This window comes from Mesoplodon bidens (assembly GCF_964165515.1).
Source record: "Mesoplodon bidens genome assembly, chromosome: 8".
Lineage (NCBI taxonomy): Eukaryota > Metazoa > Chordata > Mammalia > Artiodactyla > Ziphiidae > Mesoplodon > Mesoplodon bidens.
The window spans coordinates 18,530,007-18,557,088 of record NC_138165.1 but is presented as its reverse complement, the minus strand read 5'-3'; the positions used below and the strand labels follow the sequence as shown (position 1 = coordinate 18,557,088).

The 27,082-nt window shown below is 38.2% G+C and overlaps 1 long non-coding RNA gene across 1 annotated transcript in view; it reads left to right on the top strand.

Annotated features, from left to right (window-relative positions):
• The first annotated feature begins 2,829 nt into the window (after positions 1-2,829).
• The window catches only part of LOC308622084, a 131,492-nt gene continuing 107,239 nt past the window's right edge, over positions 2,830-27,082 (top strand). Inside the window, exon 1 of the long non-coding RNA XR_014016560.1 lies at positions 2,830-2,866. This is a non-coding gene — a long non-coding RNA (uncharacterized lncRNA). The remainder of the gene's footprint in view (positions 2,867-27,082) is intronic.

The following is a 27,082-nucleotide window of genomic DNA, read 5'->3' as shown; positions in this document are numbered from 1 at the left end:
CTCTTATCTGTGTCCCTGGTGCACACATGCAAATATTTGCATATATACTTTGGAAGGCACTTGCTGGCCATAGGGTCTACCCGTTTTCAAATCTACACAATTTACAACTTTACAAATTGTTTTCATAAAACCAGGAAGACAGTTTCACTTTCTAACACTTGGTATTGTCAGACTACCTAATTTTTGCCACAAATTTTGAAAAATGATACTGCATTGTGATCTGATATGCATTGTCAAGTTTTTTGATGAGATTGGTCAACTACATCTGATTTTTGGCCAAATGTGTTCTTTTGTAGAGAACTTATTCCTTTCTCCCATTTTTCTTTTTTCCTTATAGATTTGTATGACTTTGTATATTCTTGATACTATCACCTTCAGTTATATGTGTTTCAAATGTCTTCTCCCATTTTGTGGCTAGTCTTGCCATTTTCTTTTTTTCTTAAATACATGTTACATTTTATTTTATTTTATTTTATTTATTTTTTTGGCTGCGTTGGGTCTTAGTTGCGGCATGCGGGATCTTCATTGCAGCACGCAGGCTTCTCTCTAGCTGTGGCGTGCAGGCTCAGTAGTCACAGTGCGCTGGCCCCAGAGCATGTGGGCTCTGTAGTTGTGGTGTGTGGGCTCCAGAGCGCGTGGGCTCTGTAGTTTGCAGCATGCAGCCTCTCTAGTTGAGGCGTGTGGGCTCAGTAGTTGTGGCTCACGGGCTTAGTTGCCCCATGGCTTGTGAGATCTTCACTCCCCAACCAGGGATCGAACCTGCGTCCCCTGCATTGGAAGGCAGATTCTTAACCACTGGACCACCAGGGAAGTCCTGCCATTTTCTTTAAGTGTCCTATTTTAATATGGCTAAGTGTATCAATATTTTTCTTTATGAATTAAGCCATTTTACACACAAACATGCACCCATGTATTAAAACCTGGTATTTAACATATGCATATGATTGTGTGTATATATATATATATACATTTCTAAATATCATTATTGTTATGATTCCAAATCTCATGATTTGAAAAACAAATTATTTGTGGGATGGGGGATACCAAAGCATTTATATAACATTGATTGCAAGTGATTTTCTGAATAGAGATCTGTTTAAAGAAACAGTGCATCTTAGTATTGAATAAATAGTGCATTCTACATTTATTTATTACATGCAGAACTCCAATTTTAAAGATTCTACTGATACTTTTCTGTTTATCTCAGGCCAAAATAATTATACCTTATACACAATGAGAATGTGTATTCTTTCTAGACATAATATCTTCTGGTAATTATTTGGCATATTTTTTTAACATCTTTATTAGAGTGTAATTGCTTTACAATGGTGTGTTAGTTTCTGCTTTATAACAAAGTGAATCAGCTATACATATACATATTTGACATATATTTATAGGCAGATAACTAATGATGAATCCAAAATGTAAGAAATCACTACATAATACCTTTTGAGTCCTAACATAAATGCCAGGACATAAAATCATAGCTAACTCTTATTGAGTGAGTACTTGCTAACTACCAGGCACTATTCTAAGCATCTCACAGGCATTAATCTGTATAGTTCTCACAGCCACCCTATGAAATAAGCACCACTATTCCCACTTACACATGATAAAACTGTGACAGAGGTCAAGCCACTTGCCCTAGTTGTCCTGGAAAATAGTGGAGCTAGAATCTGAACTCAGGCTGTCAGAACACTTTTGAAAACAAAAGGGACTGCTGTTCAGAACACCTTGGGACAGTAGGTGTAACCAGGCAGGGAGTCCGGCCAACCAAGATGCAACATCTTCCAAGGATTTTTATCCCTTTGGAAACAAAGAACATAATCTGTTTCTTGTGGGTCTTTGCATTTTTTAATATGTGAAAATTGATAGCTAGTCTTTTTCCTTTTAGCTTTGAGTAGTCATTCACACATTGAGGCATCAACATAGAGCCAGACTCAGCATCTGGAGTCTCGCCAAAGTGGGCCTTAAAAATTTCTTGTTCTGTCTTCTCCATGTCTTCTCAGCCAGAGATGCCTCTGTGCTAAACCTTAAAGATTGGTCCTCGCACTGTGATCTCTTTTATTATAGACAGAAATAAAGATGACATATCTAAGCCTTCATGCAGTGTAAGAGGAAGGAAAGAAAAATTGGGTTTTTGAAATATAGCTCAAAAGTGAGAGAGCAGTGAAGCTGAGACCATAGGACTTTCAAGTCCTTATTTGGCTTTTCTGCTGATTTATCATCATAAATATCGCTGCTTTTAAAAAAAATCTGTGATGGGGAACAAATCAACATTGGTCTTCTTAAAGCGCCCTGAAAAACATAGTGTGTAAGTGACCATCATTTACTACTATTTTTGTGTAAAAATAAATTAATGTAAAGTTTCTCTTTCTTTGTCTAACGTAACTGGGTCCATTTTAAGCCCAGGTGTTGTATATACTTTAAAATTTTCTATATATTGTGATGTTTTGACACCTTAAAAAGAAAACTTTCTGGCTGGGAGAACTGGCCCTTTCTGGGGTTAGCTAATTCCTAGAGATAGCAAAGATCCCAGTGCAGGCAGGCATGCCTTTGATATGCAAACTCACCAGTCAAAGCAGCACCTCCTCTATCTGGTCCATACACCCCAGGAGCAATATTCCTCTGCTTTAATTATCCCAAGGCCAGGAACCAGGCAACTAGAGGACCATCCCTATAGTCCAAGGCCCTTTGGAATTATTGATAGTAGCCAATCCTAACCATTTACCTGCCCTGTCTTGCTTTTCCCACAGAAACGCCAATAAAGGTGGAGGCCTAAGCTTTCCTTGAACTCCAGTCTTCTGCCTGTGACCACCCAGGTGCTTTTCCATGTGGCCCTGCATGCACCTCCTCTCTAGGACATGTGAGTGTAATTAACTTTGTCTTTCTGAGTCTCTCTGTCTCTTCTTGTGGCCACCCCTGACCGACCACCTCATAAAATAACACAAAACAGGCTAGAAATTTGAAAACAGAACTTAAAAATCAAGGGAAAGAGGGAAATCAACAAAGTGCTCTGGGAATCACTCTTCAAAAAGCAGCAGCAGAATGTTCTTCTGAGATGTTTGTTCATCAGGCTGTCAGCAGCTCCACCTGCACCTAACTTCCAACTCCTTGACTGCATGAATGCCTCATGCTGTTGTCTGTGGATGAGGAGGGACAGCTGTGTACAGTAAAGACAAAGAATGGTACTGCATCAAAGCAACGCTTCTTTGTCAGGGCTGATCCTGATTCAGGTGCTATTCATTTATACAGAAGCACTACAACTGAAAACTTGAAAACATTTTCTTTATTTAATAGGTTTCTTGGTTGTGTTTTTTGATGAAGTGATTTTATTGGCTCAACAATATTAACCTTGTTGAATAAAGCATCTACACAGATGAGAAAAATTTGATCATTATCTTGTAATGAACTGTGAATGATTCTTTGGCATTCCCTTATTGCCTTCATACAGAAGCCAGTACATTTGGCTTGACATTTGACTTAATTTCTCTTAGCCATGTCCAGAAACAGAAGCTCTTAAACTGAGCCACAGCTATTAATCATATAACAGGTGATTACTAAATGTGGAAGGAACAATGGAGGGAGTCACCTATTATTTTTAGACTCTGATGTGATCCTTATTTTATCATGTTTTTCTGAATATTGGCATGCTTGAAATTCAAAGGGGAAAAGAAACTGGCTTCTCTGTTGTAGAATGAAAATTATAGCTCAAATTTATCTAAAAGCTACTTTTTACTTAATGGTTGAGTTTTATTAATAAGTAATATATTTTTAATATGTTATCAATAATGGTAAAGAAATAATTTGGGGAGAAGAACACCTACCCCTATATCTTCATTTCACATGGAGCCTTGGCTATTCAGGATGGTATTCGAAAACCTTCATGTCGGTTGTAAGTTATAAATTTATTTGATTATTCACTTGAGGTATTCCAGAGATTATTTAGAGATTCTCTCTCTGAATTTTTTGGTAATTTTTTGCATGTAATTCAAATGAAATTCTATTTGTGTAATGAAGGTGTATTTTGGAATTTCAGGAACTACAAGTCAGATAAAAAGCCACATTTATTGGGCCTCCCTGGTGGCGCAGTGGTTGAGAGTCCGCCTGCCGATGCAGGGGATACGGGTTCGTGCCCCGGTCTGGGAGGATCCCATATGCCGCGGAGCGGCTGGGCCCGTGAGCCATGGCCTCTGGGCCTGCGCGTCCGGAGCCTGTGCTCCGCAACGGGAGAGGCCACAACAGTGAGAGGCCCGCATACCGCAAAAAGAAAAAAAAAAAAAAAAAAAAAAAAAAAGCCACATTTATTAGCCCCAGGAGATCACTATAAAACTCAGACATAAAATTAATTTCTCACAACACACGAAAGATAGAACTCCCTAGTTTATGGCAGCCGTCAGGAAACAGTGATATATTGTTCTTCTCCACTAAGTTGCTTCACCACCAGCAGGTTTTAGTTAACATTATTATGATAGTGAATGACCCTAAAGAGGGCTCCTTCGTTCACTTAAGGCTCCTTCTTAATAACCTACAGCTGTGTGAACACCATCAGCTATGGGAGTTTCTGATGGGCATATTAAAAGTGTTGGAATGTCACTCCATATGGTTCTTGTGGGCTTCCTTTGACAACTCATAATATTCCGTCAGTCCAGCTGTCAATGGCCAATTCCTCAGCTGGGCTGATGACTTGAAAAGCTACTCACCAGTCTTTGTTTCTCATTGTTGCTATTAAAAAGCCAGGAGCTCTTTGTTTGCAGTGGGTAAAAAATGAAGAGGTGCTCGTGTTGAATCAACGCAGCCAAGGTTCTGAATAGGACTGTCTCCTCAAACCTCTGTAAACTTCTGTTTTTTTACACACTAAAGTACACTTGGTTGTGGGGACGCAAAGTGACTTGGAGGAGAAATTGTTATTGTTTCAATTGCATGGAAATATAATCACACATTTGCAAAAGAGGCCCCGAATGCAGCCCTGGGCACAAGTTTAAGAGTGATCTTATTTTGTTGGCTTGTAATGGACGTATTTAACTTTAGAACTTGTTTGCTGAAGAAAAACAATGAATGTAAAGAGGTAATGTTTTACTGTAAAACTTTAATTTAGAAAGAATTAGTGGGATCATTACATCCTTTATTTGGGAAAACAAAGAGGGGCATTATTGGAAAAGAGCAGAAAATCTACAAACTATATGTAAAATTAAATAGAATTTAAGGGGAAAAAGAGGTAAATATATAAAGCCTAATTCTGTAAAGAGATTAAAGTTTTACTTTTTTACTCTTTTATTTTGGGACTAAATCTTAATTTAGAACCAGTCTTACAGAGCTTTGGCAATTGATTGCTTACATTGTCAGAGGAAAATAATGTGTTGATGTTTGTATGTTACCCTTGTTGATTTTTAGACATTTGCCTTTTTTTATTGGAAAATTATTTTGTTTTAAGAAGATTGGTAGAAAGGAGACAGTTTCTAGGGAAAAGATTTTAGAATGATTGTCTTCATATATTTAGGCTTGTCTTTAAAAATTCATTTAATTTCTCTATGTTTCTGTTTACCTGTTTTCATAGAAGGCAAGAAAACACCAAATTAACTCCAGGATATGAGGAATGTCTTTATAAATATTTATAAATACTTTTCCAATAGTTCTAAGGCCTGTACAAGTGATGTTGAAACAAAAATGAATAATAAATTATTATTCCTATTTCATTAGGTGTTAGAGTCTGTGAAACATTCCTAAATCTCCAGAATCAGTTAAAGCATGTTTTTATAGCAGCTCAAAGCTAAAGACTCTAAGGAACATTAGCAGAACTTCATTTACCCAAAATTAATGGGCCCTGATGCAGTTGGAATTCTACGAAAAAGGGTATCATTGTATGATCCACACCTCTCTAATTACACAACTACTTTGTTTTAATGCTCTCCTCACATTTCTGATGGTTCGCGTACATTGTGGCAGCCATTTACTAATATCTCTTACTACTTTGTCTTTCCTCATACGTTTCATGTCTTCATCATGAAGACATGTTTTTGTAAGAAACTTTTCTATTATACCTTGCAAACAAATCTCAGTAGTTAGCCCCTTAAGTCTTTTCTTACATACTGTAAGAAATGTAATAATTATTTAAAATGCTCCCTTGAAGTTGGAAAGCAGATGGAAAGAAAGTGCTTTATTCACTTATTAAACTGTTTTCTACAATGTGTTGATTTATTTAAGATACATCTTAGAAAACAGAATGCTAAATATTGCCAGAATGAGGATAGAAGAGAGGGAACATTTGAAATTTGGAGGGTTTATTAAATATTGGCAATCAAGTACTTAAGTGTAACATATAGAGACCATATATATAACACAGTAAATAATTTTGTTTCTTAATACTTCAACCAGGATTTCATTATCTCAAGCCTATCTGTGGTTTTATTTCACAAAACATTGAGAAAGAAGAGAAAGATAAGAAAGAAAAAGCACAAGATAAAAATTAGAAAAATGTCCAGCACAATGATTGATTACTTTTTTATATGATAATACTGGGTCTGTTTTATCTGCATTTGGAATAAAATTATGGCAAAGTCAATGGGCACCCACCCCCCTCCCACCCAGATGTTTTCTAACATGTTCTAATGGAGGACATACAGGAAGGAAGCATCTTGCTTATTTAGATGTACCTTAATCAGTGAGTTAGGTTATAAAAATTAGGCCCTGTGGAAAAACTGAGAAGATGAAGGATAGGAACATAATTTCACAATAAAAAATAAATTGGAATTTTGGGAGCTCAGGAGGCTGAAAATTCAGTTATTGAAAAAATGACTGAGGGTGCTAGAACAGTTGGACATCCACGAGCAAAAAAGTGAATCTAGACCCAGGCCTTCCTTACACACTTCACCAAAACTAACTCAGAATGGATCTTTGACCTAAATGTAAAATGTAAAACCATAAAACTCTAGGAAACAACATAGGGAAAAAAAAAATCTAAATGACCTTGGGTATGGCAGTGACTTTAGATATAACACCAAGGAACCATCCATGAAAAAAAAAATTGATAAACTAGTCTTCATTAAAACTAAAAATCTGCTCTGTGAAGGACAATGTCAGGAGAAAGAGAGACAAGCCACAAACTGGGAGAAAATATTTGCAAAAGACCTATCTGATAAAGGATATTATCCAAAATATACAAAGAACTCTTAAAACTCAACAATAGGAAAATAGCCTGATTGAAAAATGGGCAAGAGAGCTCATCCACCATATGAAGTTACAGCAAGAAGATGGACATATATGAACCAGGAAGCAGGCCCTCACCAGGCACTGAATCTGCCAGTGCCTTCATCTTGGACCTACTTGTCTCCAGAACCATGAGAAATAAATTTCTGTTGTTTATAAGCGCCCCCCGCCCCACAAAATGGGCATGAGACCTGAATAGACACTTAACCAAAGAAGATATACATATGGTAAAAAGCACATGAAAAGATGTTCCATATCATATGTCATTAGGAAATTGAAAATTAAACAACAATGAGATACCACTACACACCTGTTAGAATGGCCAAAATGCCAAACACTGACACCACCAAATCCTGGGGAGGGCATAGAGCATTAGGAACTCTCATTCATTGCTAGTGGGGTACAAAATAGTACAGCCACTTTGGAAGATGGTTTGACAGTTTTTCACAAAACTAAACACTCTTACCATATGAGCCAGCAGTTGTGCTCCTTGGAATTTGCCTTAATGAATGGAAAACTTATGTCTACATAGAAGCCTGTACAAGGATGTTTATAGCGTCTTTATTCATAATGCCTCCAACCTGGAAACAACTAAGATGTCCTTCAGTAGGTGAATGGATAAACTGTGGTATCTCCAGACAATGAAATATCACTCAGTAACTAAAAAGAAATGAGCTATCAAGTCATGAAAAGACACGGAGGGACCTTAAATTAATATTTCTAAGTGAAAGAAACTGAAAAGGCTACATACTGTACAATTCCAACTATATGACGTTCTGGAAAAGGCAAAACTATGGAGACAGAGATCAGTGGTTGCCAGGGGTTAGGGGGAGGGAAGGATGATCAGGCAGAGTACAGAGGATTTTTAGGGCAGTGAAGTTATTCTGTGTGATACTACAGTGGTGGATACGTGTCATTAAATATTTGTCAAAATTTATAAAATATACAACACCAAGAGTGAACACTAATGAAAACTATGGATGTTGGGTAGATAATGACGTGTCCATGTAGGTTCATTGATTTTAACAAATACAGTATCCCCCTGTGGTGTCAGATGTTGATAGTGGGAGAGATTGTGCATATGTGGGAGCAGGGGGCATACGGGAACTCTTTGTACTTTCTGCTCAATTTTGCTGTGAAATTAAAACTGCACTAAAAAATTAAGTGCACTTAAATGGCTGAGGACATTTAAAGACTAGAACTGATATTTTATCTCCAGGTACCTCAAGCAGCTGTGAGCTGCTGCACATCTCCCTTTATGGCCACAGACCTATGAAGGCAGTTCTGGGTGTCCTTGAGCTAGTCGTAATTTGGGGGAGTAAAGAACTTGGAATGGTGGCATCAATGAAGCGTGGAAAAAGCTCACAAGGAAATCAGGGCATGGAGAGAGTACCTGTCAGAGAAGCAGCTGCTAGGTGGACCGTTCAGGAGTGAACCAGTTCATCTTTTCCCTAGAAAGATACTAAGGAAGGTAACTGTTGGGTGGAGGTTGCACTTGGGGGGCTGAGACGATAGTTGCTAGAAAAGCCGACATCTGCTTTCATACCTGCACAAAGGAGGGATTTTATTTTGCATTCTGTAATGCTTCTTTTGGGGTAGGTAGGGCATAAAATAGTGAAGAAATAAGTGTTCGACGCATGATAGATACAATTTAAAGTTGTAAGTGAATGGCAAGAAAATGTAAGAGGCAAACTTAACACATGATGGGTAAGAATAAACGTGTTAAATATAAACATTACATGAAAATATATAATTAATTTTCCATTTTTTAAAACTCCATAGCAATTGTATAAAGGGGACATAAAAATGAGTATATTTTAAGCTAATGTTTATGGGTACCTGAAGAAATAAAGAATATCGAGGGAAATAGAAACTTTTAAAATTCTAAACTGTGACATAAGGAAATCTCATAGTTCAGTCAACTAGAAGGGAGATAAAATAGTGTCCAGGCATTTCTTAATTGGAAATTTCTTTTTCTTAGCCCAAAAAGAAACTTTCCATCTGTTCTAGCATCTGCTTACTGTGGTTCAAGAATTTCTCCAATTTAACAAGTAGGTGTGACAGTTGTGACATTGGGAATTTTTATAAGGAAGCACAAAAGAGTTGGGGTGGCTGATAACTGGTTTCATAAGCTTTTCGCAGATTCCTTATATACACACAGAATTAAAATAGCTCATCACATGGCATATTTATACCTTTTATAAAAAAACTCTTTCAATTGATGCGATATTGGAATTGTACTTTTTTTTAAACCTATTTATCATGAGAAGAGCAGAAAGTGGTTTTGCCCAATTACAGGCCATGGTAGGATTTTAGGAGATGTGACTTCTAGGTCTGTTGGTGAGGCTAATCCCCTGTAGCTTTCAGAAAGTTGCCTCATTTCGCTTTGACTCAATTTGTCCACTGGTTAAAATGCAAATTTAAATACCTGCCTATTCTGAATATACTGGAACGTTGAGGAAGAAAATATACTAGGCATATAGTTGCTATAGACTGAATATTTGTGTCCCTCTCTATATTTCTATGTTGAAATCCTAATGCCCAATGCGATGGTATTAATAGGTAGGGCCTTTGAGAGGTACTTAAGCCATGAGGGAGGAGCCCTCATGAATGGGATCAGTGACTTATAAAAGTGGCCCCAGAGAGATCCCTAACTCTTCCACTATGTGAGGATACAGGCTATGAACCAGGAAGCAGGCCTTCACCATAAACACAACCATTTTGGCACCTTGATCTTGGACTTCCTAGCCTCCAGAACTGTAAGAAATAAATTTTTGCGGTTTTTAAGTTACTCAGTCCATCACATTTTGTTATAGCAGCCTGAACGGATTAAGAGAATGGTATATATGGGGCTTCCCTGGTGCACAGGGTTAAGAATCCGCCTGCCAATGCAGGGAACATGGGTTCGAGCCCTGGTCCGGGAAGATCCCACATGCCGTGGAGCAACTAAGCCCGCAAGCCACAACTAATGAGCCTGTGCTCTAGAGCCCATGAGTCACAACTGCTGAGCCCATGTGCCACAACTACTGAGCCCGCGTGCCTAGAGCCTGTGCTCTGCAACAAGAGAAGCCACCACAGTGAGAAGCCCGCACACTGCAAGGAAGAGTAGCCCCCGCTTGCTGCAACTAGAGAAAGCCTGCGCACAGCAATGGAGACCCAATGCAATCAAAAATAAAAATAAATAAATAAAATTTAAAAATAATTTTAAAAAAAGAACAGTATATGAATGCAAATGAAGATCATTACAGCTGAGTCTTCCTCCACCTCTTATGTTTGCTTAGAAACTCTGGATTCTGAAGTTTTATAATGTCTTGCTTTCATTTGAGGGAAAAAAACATGATCTTAAAAAGTTTAGAACTTCTGAATATGTCTTGAGTATGTAAAATTTTCTTTCCCCCTTTTAAAAACTTAAAAATTTATCTTAATTTATTAAATTATTTTTGCTTTGTCTTTATAGCTATATAACGTCTCCAGTATTTCATTGTGCTTTTCAGTGAGTGTCAGGCACCTAGTGAAGCAAACATTTTTGTGTGATCATTATCTGTCTGTCTTTCACATTTGGGAATAGAAGAAGTGAGAGTACCACTTTAGTTGGTATTCTGCCATGTGCCCAAATCAAATATCTCTTGCCCCTTTGAATCTAATGTATATTCCAGTTTGATTTTTGTTTGAAATGATTTTCTGTGGTCTCACAGTACAGGTCATCCAGGTGTGGTCATCAGGGGTGGCTCCAGGTGACCTTAGGATTCTGTGCTCCTGGTCAGTTTACTAGTCTCCAGACCATGACCAGACCCATGAGGTTTACAGTTGGAAAAGGTCTTGGTCTCGGGTCACTCAGAACCATTCTTTGTAAAAAGGACCTTTCCTGTCCACATTCTATTCTTTTGATTTGACTAGAATCCTGCGGGAGTGAGATGACATATGGGAAAGGCTGAGAAATTGAGGAATTCTGATGCAAACTTGCCTAATGTTATGAAAGGTGAACAATAGTTGGGAGTTAATATTTCCTTTAATTACTAGGCCAAAATATACATTTTCTCTCACACATCCCCAAGAAGCAAAGAATACGAGAGACTTTGAGCTTTTAAGTGATCCTTCATATTTTGTTGACTTGCTAGAATCTTGTATTTGCTATTCTATTATCTATGTCTATATCTGTACGTATAATGTTAAGAATATTAACAGAGTCAAAAATAGAGAAAGAAAGAATGTATATATTACCTCAAAATATGTGAAGAGATGCTCAACCTAAAATTAATTAGGAACACAAGACCACAGTGAGATACCATTTTACACACAACAGACGGGAAAAAATTGAGCAGTCTAGTAATACCAAGTGTTGGTGCAGATGTAGGTCAACTGGATTTCTTATTCGTTGCTGGTAGGGATATAAATGGGTTCCACTACTTTGGAGAATAATTTGGTTTTGTGAATTAGAGCATTTGTATACCATTTGATTCAGTTCCACTCCCTTATGTATATACAGTCATGTGTATGAGGAAACATGAGCATGTATCTATAATAGCCACACACTGGAGAAAGCCCACTGTGGTCCCTGAATAAATCAATGATAGTTCGTGAACCAAGGGTAATGATTCTGCACAACTGGTGTTCATCCAAGATAAAAGACTAAGGAAAACAAGAAGCATCAAGATGAGCACCTAATACAGCATCTGACACATAGAATGCATGTAATCATTTCTTGAATAGATGAATGATAAAAATCATTCATTTCAGGACATTATGTGACTCTTCAGGTATTGGCAAATGTTAAAACAGCCTCTCCTGACTAACCTATTTCCTTCTGATGAGACCACAGATATTTACTAAGAGCCCCTTTACCAAATATTTTCACATCATTAATGATTGTGTATTATATTCATGTGTATTTTACTGTGTAAATGGTACTAAAAATTTTTCACCCTGCTCGTTTTGCAACTAGAAGCAGCTTATAAACTCCTGGAGGGCAAGGGCCATGTCTGAGTTTCCTTTTCTTTTCTTACAAAACTACATGGAATGGATAATCAGTAACTGCTTAGAACCTAATGGTGAAATAAAAATCTACTCAAATTTTCCTCTTTTTTTAAAAAAGTCTATTTTGAAAAGAACAAATCATGGTCAAAAGCAGAATATTTCAACTGGATTAGGTGCTCCATGATGTCAAGTGGATACTCTTAAAGAAAAATTCAGTGTATAGATAGTGAAGTTGTAGCTATAATCTTTATGTGTAGGAATATGTTTGTGACAAACACAAGGAAATTTTTATGTGGTAATACTAGGATGTAATGAAATTCTTAGCACACAAGGCATCAATGATAGAAAAACACTGTATATCTGATATTCATCCAATTAAAAGCATCTAAACAATGTACTATGCTCATTATCTTGCTAAGAAAAAATGGAATCCAGAAAGCTGTTGATATTTCAGTTCTAAGAAGTTATTTTTTTTTGTTGTTGTTTAATCAAGTACTAATCAGGAGAGGTACACTTTATAACAGAAGAGCAAATTTAACTGACATCAAAACTACCCAGGCAAAAACAAAACAAAACAAAAAAACCCCAAAAAATCTACCCAGGCAGTTAGCCTTAGATGATTATTCTTAGAACTGTGTTAGCCTATTTCCAATTAAATTATACTTCCTGTTGTTATAGTGGCTACAAGAGGCACAAATTTAAAGAGAAAAAGAAAGTGGACTTCCCACTCTTTTCCCTTCTACCTACCTAGTACATCTCCTGTTTTAACCTTCTAATATGCTAATTGGTTCATGTGTATCAGATGAGATTCTTTTCATAGAAAGCAACAGAAATCCCAAACGGAAATAACCGAAAAGGAAGCTTATTGTTTCATTAATTGAGCACTCTATATCTGTTATGACTAGGAGTTATTATTGGTTCTGCTTACTCTGGCTTGGCTCCATTTTAAGGCAGGCTTTTTAGTGGTGGTTACTTATGTAATAGGAAAAAAAACTTCTGTCCTTCAAGAGTAGAGCACAAACTTGGCTCTCCTAAGTTGATATTGCACTATGGACCCATCCCTGAAGCGATCCGTGTGTCCAGGGAATCAGAATTAGTTTAGACCTGCAGTACAAGTCTACCTCTATGGACGTGGGACTGGGGACTATGTGTTCCAAACACAAAGGCTGCATCTAGGAAAGATAAATACTTGGACAAAATTTAGGGTACTGTTACCAAGGGTAACTCTGTGGTAAATGGTCCATTTATCTACTATAGTATACCTTTCAAGTCAGTTCCACGTTTTCTTATAACATCTTTAATGATTATGGGCTATATTTTTATTTTATTTTTTTTTGTATAGAAATATGAGGGTTACCTGGCAGGATAGAACAGTTTTTTGTTTCTTGGTTGGTGAAAGAAGGTGCAAGCCACTTTTCTGCTAGGTGACTACAAGGGATCAATTTGGAACAGATTTTCTTAATTCTGAGAATTTCTTTAAGGTCACTTATTATTCAAATGGAAGAAGTAAGAACCCATTGATTCAGGAAAAGTATGTATAAGAATATTTTGTGACTCCTTAAAAGTTTTCTCCATGTATCTTTTGCTATGTAAGCTTGGGGAAAAGTGGAGTAAATTTGCATTGTCAAGGACTTCTAGGAGGAAATAGAATGTCCCCATTTTGTTTGAGACCACCTTATCCCAAGTAACATTGGATAGGTTGAGATGTTTTCAAATAAGTTCACCTGTGTCCCCAAAGGAACATTTGTCCCAAGGGAGGCAGATATTTGACAAGTGAATTGTAGGAAATCATGAAGATTCATTCCATAACACTGTGTGCCTGGAAAACCTCTCTGTCACAAGGGGATATTGTGGGAACAGTGGCTTAGACTGAAAAGATAAGAGGAGATCGGTAACTTTGGTACACCTCCGCAGCCTCTGTTGCATCATTAGGAGGGTAAAAAGGCTCAAATGAATGCACTGGACCAGATCAGCTAAGTGCAGTGAATTTGCATGGCAGTGATGACAGGAATGACAGTTGAATATTGGGGCTAGTCTGAAACTGGTCAAGACAGCTTGAGTGCCTTCTCTTCCTCCTCCTCTAGTTTTTCTCTTTCTTTCCCTCCGTCTCTCCCTCCCTGCCTCCTTCTGTTCTTCTGCTAAAGATGAGTAACTGAGGAACAGAGATGACCCCTTTGGACTGTGTAAGTGTCCGTGGTTCTTGACAGCTTGGTTAAGGGGAGAGGTTTCAAGAGGGAGCCACTGGACTTCCTTTTAAATTGGTCCTGTGGGGGATTGAATGATTGATTTGAATATGAAAAAGACTTATTATCTTAATTATACCTCAAGCTGATGATGCAGGTCATGTTGATTTTACTGGATTAATTTTAAAAAAGAATCATTCTTAAGAGTTTTGCTTTTCCTCCTCCTGCTTTCTGTCTTCCAAACCTGATCAGTCAAACCTGATCTTTAAAATAAACTGTTCCACACCATCAAATGGGGACTTGGATGGGAATAGCATATCTAAAGAAATAATGAAACACTTGGAAGAGGAGAGGGGTCAACAGAGAAAACAAGGGCCAGCGAGTTGAGCATTGGCACTTTACTTCCCCGCAGAGGGAACGCTGGCTCAGGGACCTGTCATACGTCTTGGCAGGAATATCTCAGTTCTCAGTCAAGTTTCCTTAGCCAGATGCCATTGAACAATCCAATCAAATAATTAACTCCATTTTCAAATTCCATGTTCAAGAAGCAGACTTCTGGGCTTCCCTGGTGGTGCAGTGGTTGAGAGTCCGCCTGCCGATGCAGGGGACACGGGTTCGTGCCCCGGTCCGGGAAGATCCCACATGCTGCAGAGCAGCTAGGCCCGTGAGCCATGGCTGCTGAGCCTGTGCGTCCGGAGCCTGCGCTCCGCAAGGGGAGAGGCCACAACAGTGAGAGGCCCGCATAACGCAAAAAAAAAAAAAAAAAAAAAAAAAGAAGCAGACTTCTTATATTTTGGCCTCTCCATAGGGAAAGAATTGACTGAATAAAGTATATATTAAACTGGAATCTTTGGTGATGGAGGATGGCAACATCAAACCGCTTTGAAAACACCCATTTCAAAATTAATAGAAAAAATACTTTGGAAAATGTAAAAATAAATAACAGCATCATTCTCAAGTCAAGCTAAAACAGATGATTGAGGATGTCAGCTCTCTCATAAAGACAGTAAGGACAGCAAAAAGTTTGTGTTTGACGTTTAGTCTTCCGTTTTGAGAGACCTACTATGTGAGATTCTGAGGATAGAGCAATGAACAAGATAGGTATGTTTTCTGCCCCCATGGAGAAAAATTCTCATGGAAGAAAATTGATTATATAAGAGTAGTTAATTATAACTTTTAGTAGCAGAGGTGAGAATGAGAAATAAAAAGTGCTTTTCAAACATGGAGTGAGGTGCCTGTCCTAGTTTGAGGGGCTAGGGAAGGCTTTCTTAAGGAAATAACATATGACCTGGGATATGAAGTCTGAGGAAAGAGGAAGATGAATAGCAGCAGAGGACAAAGGGGACATTTTCTAGATTGTATCAGTCAAGGTTCTTGGTTACAAATAATAGAAGCTAACTGACTAGCTAGCAGATTAAAAAAATTATTGAAAAAACATTGAGCATATCACAGAATTAATTGGGAGACTGGGAAATAGGTTTAGAGAGTGAGACGGAACCAAAAAAAGTCTAACACAATGGAAAACACAGCTCAGAACACACCGGGATAGTTGTATGCTTGGGATGCTGTAACTGGTGCTATCTCCACTTGGTGTTTGTGCTGAGCTGTAAGTAATCTTCAACTGTCATTGTGTCCTTGTTTCACGTTCACTTTTCAAAGTCTTGGCAGGAGTATCTGACTGACCAAGTATGGTGGCCATTCTCTAAGGTGACTCATTCATGATTCTGCTTGGTATTCATGCCCTGTGTAGTCCCCTCTCATACTGTATTAGGGTTGATCTTTGTGACCAATAGAGTATAGCAGAAGTGATGGAATGTAACTTCTGAGGCCAGATCACAAAAGACATTGTCACTTCTGCCTTGCTCTTCCTTCGACCACTTGCTTTTGAGGAAGCCAGCTGCCGTGTTGTGAGGGCACTTCATCAGCCTTTTGGAGAAGTCCACATGGTGAGGAATGGAAGCCTCCTGCCAACAGCTGGCACCAACTTGTCAGTCATGTGAGTGAACCATCTTGGGAGTGGATCCTTCAGATAATGTCTCCATTACAACCTCATGAGAGGCTGAGCCAGAATGACCCAGCTGAGATGCTCCTGAATCCCTGTTCCACAGAAACTGTATGAGATAGCAAATGTTTGTTTTCGTTTTAAGTTGCTAAACATTAGGGTAATTTGTTACACAGAAATAGGTAACTAATACACACGCCCGATTCCTATCTGCCAAAAAGAGAGAGGTCCTACCATTTTACAGATGAGGAAATTAACTCAGAAATTAACTCAGATTTCAAGTCTTTAATTTTTTTCCCATATCACTTAATAAACATTTGCATGGCTCTCCTTTGTACCAGCCACTGTTGTAAGTACTTTACAAATTTTAACTCACTTAATCCTCCTAGCAGCCCTATGAGGTAGGCACTGTTAGTTCCAGTTTGGGACTGAATTTTGTTCCTCCAAAATCAGTATGTTGAAGCCCTAACCCCCAATGTGACTGTATTTGGAAATGGGGCCTTTCACGAGGTAATTAGGGTTAAATGAAGTCATGACCCTAATCCAGTGTGATTGATGTCCTTATGAGAAGAGGAAGAGATGCCAGGCATGTAAATGCACAGAGAGAAAGTAATCTGCCAGCAAAGGAGAGAGGCCTCAGGAGAAACCATACCTGCCAGCACCTTGACTGTGGACTTCCAAGCTACAGGATGTGGGAAAATAGCTTTCTGTTGTGTAGGCCACCCAGTCTGCGGGGTTTTGTTACGGCAGTCCTAGCTGACTAATACTAGACAACACCATAGGTCTGCGTGTGTCAGACTATTCTGATTGCTGCTCTCACTCTGCTGTCCATTATGGTAATCACCCCCACCTTGCCTTTGGTGGTTGAGGCTATAGAAAAAGAAACTGAGGCACAGAGACGTTAAGTAACTTGTTCAGGGTCACGCAGCTGGTAAGTGGTAAATTGGGATTTGAATTCTAAATGAATCCACTATGCTACATCTTAATAAATACAGTTATACTTCCTCGAGAACTTTATATTCTGTACATGTTTTTAAATTGAGATTGTTGACATAGCTTCTAAATGGGTTTAATAAGAAGTTTTAAAACGATTTTGGCCTCCAGTGGAACAAATTAACTAAAGCATCCATTCTGAATTTCCTGAACTATTTGAATAATAAATGTTTGCCTGGGATGCACTTAACTGTGAGTAATCTCTGTCACTGTGTCTGTCCTCTTTCACGCTCTCAGAAGCAGAAGCATCTGATTGGCTGAGCCCATCTCCTATCTACCAGTTAAATGCAGTTAACTTCGTTAGCTGCATGGCAGGAAACTCTCACATAATAACTTAGATAGAGAAAACATCCCCGATGCAAGGATTTACCCTTCTGTGTTGTAACCCAGATGTGGTCCAAGCTATCCTCAGCCCTTGCCTTGTACTGAGACTCTCAGCACTTGATTGGTTCCTCAAAACACATCCAATTTTATAACACATTCATGAGAAATTAATATTTTACTAAAACTCTTCTGTACAGAGGGTAGGATTTCCATTACACACAGCCTAGCAGACCCTTAATATGAATCTCTAGTAGATCGTTTGGTTTTCATTCTCAAAATTTCTCTTCTTGCTGTTAGCCTCAACTGTCATTTTTTCCCCTTCCCTTACACAGTCCCTAAAAATCCCCTCTGCTGTCTTGATTATTTTAGTTCTGTGCAAACTCCACTTGGCAAAACAAATGCCCTCTCTCCAGTGGTGCAACGATTATCTATTATAGACTCTACTGCCTATATAGGTAACACTGAGGTAGGCTGGGGCTTTGTGTAAGGAAAGTGGGAGTACAGCAAACTGTTGAACTCTGAGGCTGCATGCCTTGCTTTAAAGACACTCAAATTCAATGAAAAACAAACATCCAAACAAACAAAGCGCAAAGAACACCTGTGGTAGCTAGACAAAATATTTCTGCGGGCTGGGTTTAGTTGATTTGCTGTCCTTTCCTTTCTTCATTGTTCCTCAAGCTACCCTAAATGACTTTTCAAAATATTCAAGTAATGCAAAGCTCTTCCACAGCAGGAATTCTAGGCTAAGAAAATAGCAGTATATAGTGACTTGTAGGCATGGTGAGAAAGAGAGTTGGACAGATACTTCACCAGTAATCTCAGGGCTTGTAGGTAGGAAAATGGATGAATCCATACTGAAATCAAAGGAGATAAATCTCAGCCCAAATCTCAAAACCAACTGTCTATTTTATAATTACAATAGCAGCCTACTTCCTTATTCTCCACTTATTTTGCTGTGTGATACTGGGGAGACAGTTTGGTTTTCTATTCTAGACAGAATAGGTTTTCTGCTCTGGGTTCTGACCCAGTCCCACCTGCTGGAGAGGCTTAAATTAAAAGCAGAGATATGGATGCAGATTGGTAGGGACATGGCATTTTGGCAATTTTCTTTCTTTCTTTTTTTTTTTGCTAATTGTAACATTGCCCTTATTTGACTCACTTCAGGGCCAAGATATATCTATTTCACATGTATGTGAAACAAAGCAATCAAATCTTGGTAGGGAAGGGTACAAATTAGCTTGTTCTATTTTTTCTCAAGTATTAGATTTTCAGTCAGGGATTTTTGTAGCATCTCAGAGAATGCTATAACTGAGTAGAGTACTAATGCACCTAAAAGCTAAACATTGATAATGTGTAATGAGCGATCTGCTAAATGTTAATACGATTTATCCTTTTTAAATTTGATAAACATGACATATTGCATGCACTTAGTGCTAATCTATTTTAGACATTCATTTGGTTTGACCTATAACCATACTATATTATGTTCCTTGAGATATTTATCTTGTCATTTGGAAACAAGATTACAATTAATGTGACATACATGACTTTAAATTACTACCTCAACTAGAGATGTGTCAGTAATGAATTAGCCACGGCTTTGAACCCTCTGCTTATAATTTAAATTACCACCCTTTAGCTGATGCATCATTGTAATCCATTAAATAAATCACAGAATCAAAGAAGCGCATATTGTTTTTGATTCTAGAGCTATCAGTGACATTTTTCCATTTAATTTACCTAACTCTAGGCTAATGTATCCAAATTCAAGTAATAACAATCACGAGAGAGAGCATATGTCTGTGTTAATACTAAAATAAAACCATAGGCAGACTTCATATAAACTAGATGTACAGAAACATTATCCTATTTTGCTGCATTCCACTTTTAAGGAGAAAAAAATATGACACTGGAAAAAGTGAGCTCATACTAAGGACTTGGTAAGGCATTTTTCAGGAGAGAGCCCTGTAAGAAAAAGTTCAATTTGTTATGTTTTCCACACCATCTCAGCATTGACTTTGCCAGACTGTAAGTTCTGGAAAGGCGCAGAATAGAAACACACTAAATATTTGTTGAATGATATCTGTGGCAATAATTGATAACCATTTATTATGAATAGCAGCAGATTAAATTTTGCTCACTATCCTCCATTTGCTCTTATTGTATGGACACATTATTAAGCTCTTACTGTATACTAGGCACTGTACTAAAGCATATTTCATGTATAAACTCATGTTTTGTGTATTAACTCATATATATATGTCATATTATAATACATGTAATATAAATACATGTAACATATTTAATATACATTATATATATAATGCATATAGATAAAATCTCTCTCTAAAAAGATAGTAAGGTTCTAAAGAGCAGAGATTGTCTTAAACCTCTTTAGTGTTTTCCGCTGTGTACCTGGAAAAATGCTGTTATGTAATTGTCATGCAGTAAAGACCTGTTGAGTTAAAATTAAAATTTGTGACTTCACATTTTAGAGTGCCCTAGAAGAAGAATAGTCCCCCAGGGCTAATAGAACTATGAGTAACCCAAACCAGAGGTAAAATAGCAAAGGTCAGAGAAGCCTAGTTTTTTCTCTAATGTATTAAAATGCCGTAGATTTGCTAGATTCAATCCATCAACAAGTTAAATGCCTGGTATTAGGCTGGAGGGGGAGATTAATAAACTTCTACTCATTTATAGTCTAAATACAGAGCCCAGAGTAGTACATATGAACACGAGAACTATTAAATGGTGAATCACATGATACCACCTAGAACATGAGTTCAGAGAAAAAAGTATTAGGGGACAAAAAAACAGAGAAGTTCCCTAACTACTCTGAGTAGTAGGCCTTTGAGTCAGACAGATGGGGTATGAATCTGGACTCTGCTACTTTTTTTTTCTGTGTATCTTGAGGCAAGTTACTTAACTGCTCTGAGCTTTATGCCTCTCTAAAATGGAGTACTACCTCCCTGTGGAGTTGTGACAAGTAAGGTCATAAACGTTAAACACTTAGAACATTGCTTTACACAAGGTAAACCATCATTTGGATTAGTCAAAAAAGGTTTCGAGGTGAAGTGATAATTTAGCTAGACCTTAAAGGGTTAGGCTTTGGGTGAGAGAGGGAGGGATCAAGGGCAAGAGAAGGCAAGAATGAGAACAGGACGTATGAGCAAGAGTGAGGGAGGGAGTCCTTTAAGCAAAATGGGAGAAGTCAGCAGCAGGGGAAAATTTGTTCAGTAAAATGGGTTCATATGGTTGGGAGCCTGGATAGCATGGCAGAGGTGTCTAGACTAGAAATTTTTTCCAAACTGAGGCTCTGGAGCACTCCAAACCTAAGTTTTAGATGGCATGTTATTGTGACTAAATATGCCTTTATATTTGCTTTTTCTTCCAGCGCTTGGTGTGTTGTCTTGTATATTATGGGCAATAAATATATTGTTTTTATGTAAATTAATGGTCTGCATGCTGATAGTCCTTCACTCTGCTTTTTCTTGCACAGGTCTGATGTGTGTATGTGTGTGGCTGTCCTTCCATAAAAAAGGAAGAGTATATACACATTAAAGATGATCAATAAGTGCTTAGGAGTCTTAGAATTAAAGTTCTATGGAAGTATAATATGAAATGGATTCTACATAAAGCAGATATTTATGAATGTTCTGTGTCATGGTGCTAAATTATTTGGTATCAAGTACAGTGTATTCTCTTAAGGAACTACTCCAAAATGTCAGGTTTTAATAATAGAATTAATTATAATGCATATTAATTTAGAATATATCAAAACTTTTCCCCAAGTTTTAAAATAAGGAAATCTACATCTTTTGGCAATTTAAATTTCAGTTTAGGGCTTCCCTGGTGGCACACTGGTTGAGAGTCTGCCTGCCGATGCAGGGGACACGGGTTCGTGCCCCGGTCCGGGAAGATCCCACGTGCCGTGGAGCGGCTGGGCCCGTGAGCCATGGCTGCTGAGCTTGCGCATCCGGAGCCTGTGCTCCGCAATGGGAGAGGCCACAAGAGTGAGAGGCCCGCGTACCGCAAAAAAAAAAAAAAAAAAAAATTTCAGTTTATTGAACTTATTGTGCCGTTTAATAAATTAAGGCTGGGCCTCCCTGGTGGCGCAGTGGTTGAGAGTCCGCCTGCCGATGCAGGGGATACGGGTTCGTGCCCCGGTCCCGGAGGATCCCATATGCCGCGGAGCGGCTGGGCCCGTGAGCCATGGCCGCTGAGCCTGCGCATCCGGAGCCTGTACTCCGCAACAGGAGAGGCCACAACAGTGGGAGGCCCGCATACCGCAAAAAAATAAATAAATAAATAAATAAATTAATTAAGGCTGTCAGTAAGTAACTTGACCTATAGAAAGACTCAGTAGAATATGTCAATAGAATGACACATGAAAAAAGAAAATAAGACATTTTCCAAAATATCAGACTTAATTTTACATGAAATTAATCTATTAGCTACCTGCTAGATAGCTTGGTTTTCCCAGGCCCAAAGGGCTGGGAATAATTTGTTTTTACTGAACTTGACTATTGTACTCTAAGGAAAATGTGTTTGAAAAAAATAAAATTTTATTTTCTGAGCTTTAGACATAGCTATCTGAGGAGTTTATAGGACTTTCCTGGGCGTCTGATTGAGGCTGTCTGATTGTTATGTAGATTTTCTCCAACATACAACACTTAGTTTGCAGAGTGGTGGCTCATAGGAAAATGGCTGCCTAGCAGAGGCAGAAGTATAATTATGATATCATTAGAAATACTTAAATATAAATAACATTCTATATCTGCCCTTGTCACTTGTCTGGGTTTTGACAGGAGCCAGTTTTGATGGGATTCCTGTGGCCCCATAGATTTTTATCCTGTTATCCAATTTTCCGCTGCACTGCTTTCCTTCTGTCAAACTGACTGCCAGCCAGCCTTACATTTTCCCGGGAGGAAGAGCAAAGCTTTGTATTATAGTGGACAGAAGAAGGAGAACAAAAAACTGATTTTCCCCCTCTGAGTGCTGCACTGTCTCTTTCTAATGGAAAATTCCATTGTCTGGGGGTTGAGAGGATAGGGGGATAGGGAAGACGAAAGACCTCAGGTTTTCATTCAGTGGTGCAAGGAAATGTTGCAGAGCAGACTGAGAGACCAAGCTGAGCAGCGTACAGAGCAGCAGACAGTTTTCCAGGATGCTCAGGGTCACAAGAGTGGCGGAAATGCTGCCAAAACTGGTTTGTGCTGAGTATTCCCTAGCATTTCAAATATTGGCTTGCTGTTGTATAAAATAAATGGATACTTATTCATCATGTGTAAGGGAAAAGAGAAGGAGCATTTTCCCTCCAGGTGAAGATATTGCAGTGGATGCTATTGTATTTGGGGGTTTCCCATCGACATTGGCTTACGGTTCAGGGCTTAGAACAGAGATCAGACAGGTAACAAAAATGAGTGGATTTGACAGTGTTAAAAAGTGAGGAAGAGTGAAAAGTGGGGTGAGGTGGCAAGCCACGCTCCATCTAAAAGCCTTCAAAGTGCCAAATTGCAAAACCCAAACCAAACCAAATCACACTCTCTAGGCCACACGTGTTATGAAGCTGAAGGTGGCCCATGTCCTTTTGGGTGCAATTTCTGGGTAGAGAAAGAGTGGTTCTGTGGCCTGCCAAGGAGCCAGTGATGCATGAGGTAACTGAGAGGGCAGTTGTTGTTGTTGTTTAATAACTGTGATCCCTTACTGTTAAGATTAAGACTTTATTGTGGCTCAGGAACAGTATTTTGCTTATATCACTTAAGCCTTATCATCATCTTTGAAAAATCAGTTCATTACATGTGTAAAAAAGGCATGAAGTTCAACAAATATTTTTCTTCTTATTTACATTATAAGCAAACCATGGAGTATCTCTTAGAAGCTTGGGAATATACTTAGCATCATGTATTACAGGTCAGTTTCTACACCTGTCAGTACAAATGCATTATATGCCACTGAAAATGTTTATCTAAGAAATGCTGTCAGCTGTTATTTCAGTTCCATTCTGAGTGTAGGGAAATGTCTTAGTGAGTGGGATATGATTTTCTCATAAGTGTGTGAGTATTTAAGATATTGGGAATAAATGTGAAAGAAATTCATCTCTCCTACTTTCTGGGTAGTCTGTGCTTTAAAATGGAGGTGTAGGACTTCCCTAGTGGCGCAGTGGTTAGGAGTCCGCCTGCCGATTCAGCGGACGTGGGTTCGTGCCCCGGTCCGGGAGGATCCCACATGCCGTGGAGCAGCTGGTCCCGTGAGCCATGGCCGCTGAGCCTGTGCGTCCAGAGCCTGTGCCCCGCAACGGGAGAGGCCACAGTGGTGAGAGGCCCGCGTACCGCCAAAAAAAAAAAATAAATAAAATAAATAAAAAATGGAGGTGTACAACCTTATGGATTAGGGGTTTTTGTTTTTATCTTTGATCATATAGCAACTGAAAAAGATTAATCTACCTTTTGACATCAAAAGGGGGTGGTGATGCCTATCAAAGTTCTGGGCTTTGGAGACTTGCTTAATCAATGCTTGGGTGAATGTATTTGCCAATGTAATATGAGTCAGGTACTCATATCTGGTACAAATACAGTATTCTTGACTATATTTTGAAACATTTTTGACCTTTCAATCAAATTACATTCTTAATTTATAATAATTTAGTCTGTTATTGGAACAACAGACTGTTGCTTTTTGAGTCACATTAATGTGTCTAGTTAATCATGTACCATTTTTCCCCTCCATCTTAAGAGACGCGGATATGAGACAAATGAAGAAAAAGGTAATAGTGGTTAATAACAGTATTTTAGTGTTCACACTAGCTTTTAACAAACCTAAAATCAGGTAATTTAGTACAGCTCTAGTGTAAGAAGCTAAACATCCAACTATGGAAAAAAATTGTAAAAAAGTTTTGTTGCTGTCAAATCTATATGTTAACTTTAGCTCCCGAAATTCTATTTTATTTTGAGATTAAATAAATACACATATAGTCTACTCTCTTTCCTTATAAACTATTCTGCTCATTGACCATCTATATAGTTCATTAGAATTATAACACATTAACCAGATGAGTAAGAGGAATTAAATAGTACAGTCTTGAGTAGGTAGCAGATGGAATTACCTGATTACCTACTCAAGATTGTACTAAAAGTATGTGGACAAATAGAGAACAACAACAGCAAGAAGCTATAAGTTTTAACTTACATTTTTCTGTCTCTTTTAAGGGGAAGAACCAGATACCAATATTCTTTGAGTTTATTCACAGGGGCAAACTTATCCTAGGTTTTACCATTTTTTGGTGAATCAAGGTTGTAATGCATGAGCCCAACTATATAGTGTCAGAATCTCTTGAGGTGGGTTTTCCTGCTCTTTACTAGAATAAATTTAAAACTAGAAATACAAAATCATGAGAGACTGTTTCCATGTGTATGTGTGTCCTTTTTCAATAGAGTCGAGACCATGGAAGCTCTCCCTTAAGATTTCCTGGCTTCCCCTTTGTGTCCTGCTTGTATCATTACACTCTTAGTCTGTACCATTTTTCAATTCATGGGTTCCAGTAGCATTTTAATGGTGTCTTTTTTGCTGGCTCATATGGAGGACATTGATTCTGTTGTTCCACTAACAGATGAAATATAGTTTGTGGCTGCTTTTTGGGCTGAAAGAAACTCATTACAGCTTCCTGTTCCTCCATGTGTTGCCAAAAACGTTACTGTTGGTCAGGTCTGGAGATATCTTCTGAATCTATGACTATTTTTTAGATTTTCACAACAGCACATTTCGTAAATACTGCAAAATTTGTCGCAAGAGTTGGACTTAAAATAATCAGGGCTCTCTATCTCTAAAAAACAGAGAAACAAACAAAATCAACCTTTTGGGGTGAGCAATTCTTATAGATTTCTAAGGGAAATTCCAAGTATGCAATCCTTTTTATGTACTAAGGAACGTAAAGGGAACAGTTAGCTATTATAAAGGTTAAAATTCTAAATGAATCAGTCAAAAACTGGGAAGGAAAAAGGGAAATATTTAATGAAAAATTCTAGTTCTCTAAAACCTTGCTATTCAAAATGTGACCTGCTGACCAGCAGGTTTAGCGTCACCTGATGTCTGAAGTGGTGAACGCTTGGCCTTATTCCAGACCTTCAAAATCAGAATCAGCATATTAATAAGATCCCAGGGGATTTGCGTGCACATTCAAGTCACAGAAGCACATAGTTTGTTTCTATGCAATCAACACAGTGATTTCAAACTTATCACTAGATGATGTTTTTATAAAGCATTGAGGTTTACAGAGTCAAACTGCTTTGTAAACATAGTCTGAATTATTTCTGTTTCAATCTGCAGCACAAGTAAATTAATCTCTCCAATATGGCCAATTTAATTTTTAATTGCTATTGGAGGCTTAAAGATAGATAAGCTTAGAACAGAGAACATAAAATGAAATCAAACCCCAAAGTTCACATTTGAAAAACCAAAATACCTACAAACATGCTATAAAATATCCATGTGTGTTTAAATATATGCCTCTTCAAAATCATGCATTTTTTTATTACTTGTGTTTTTGACAGGATAGTTACTTTTGACTTACTTGAGGGTAAAAATGCCACTGGGAAAGGAAACATGTTTTCCTCTTCTCAAAATTCAAAACTGGCTGAATGAATTAAACTCAAACTTAGGAAAATAGTTTACCTTAAGGCTGCGCCTTTCTCATCACAGTGACAACCAGAGTTTGAGTGACATGAGTGGCATTTATGGACACCTGTAATCATAGGTTTTCATAAGGACATTTTCTTCTTTAGCATTTACAGTTGGTCATTCTGTCTGAGAATTGGTGGCAAGAGAAATGACTGATATTTGCTGTATTATTTGGATGCCTATTGATCTGATGGTACAGAATTGTTTGTTTTCTTGGATAGTCTCGCTTTTTTTCTCCTTTCATCTGCACATTCTCCCCCTCCTCCCCCGCCTCCCCCTCCTCCCCTCCTCCCCCCTCCTCCCCTCCTCCCCTCCTCCCCTCCTCCTGCTGCTCCTCCTCCTTCTTTCTCTCTCTCCCCTCTCCCTTCCCCCAAGTAAGTATTTGAGTGCCTATTATGTACATGGCTTTGTTTCAGACTATGAAAGATTCAAAAGGAGCAGAAGATGACTCTCATCCTCCAGAATCTTCCAAGTTCCTAATATTTTCCTGAGATAAAACATCATCTTGACATATCCTATCTTAGTGTTTTTCTTTTCATTATATATTCAGGGCCAGTTACTTCTATTTTTCACTTTAGTTTCTTTGTTCTCCTTCCATATTACCCGTTTCTTTATGAGTAGACCCGTTACTATGGAAACATTACTGTTTTGGGTGTGGTGACCACCGCAATTTATGTATGATTCTTCACATTTGAGTACATGAAACCAAGATCACACATCACCC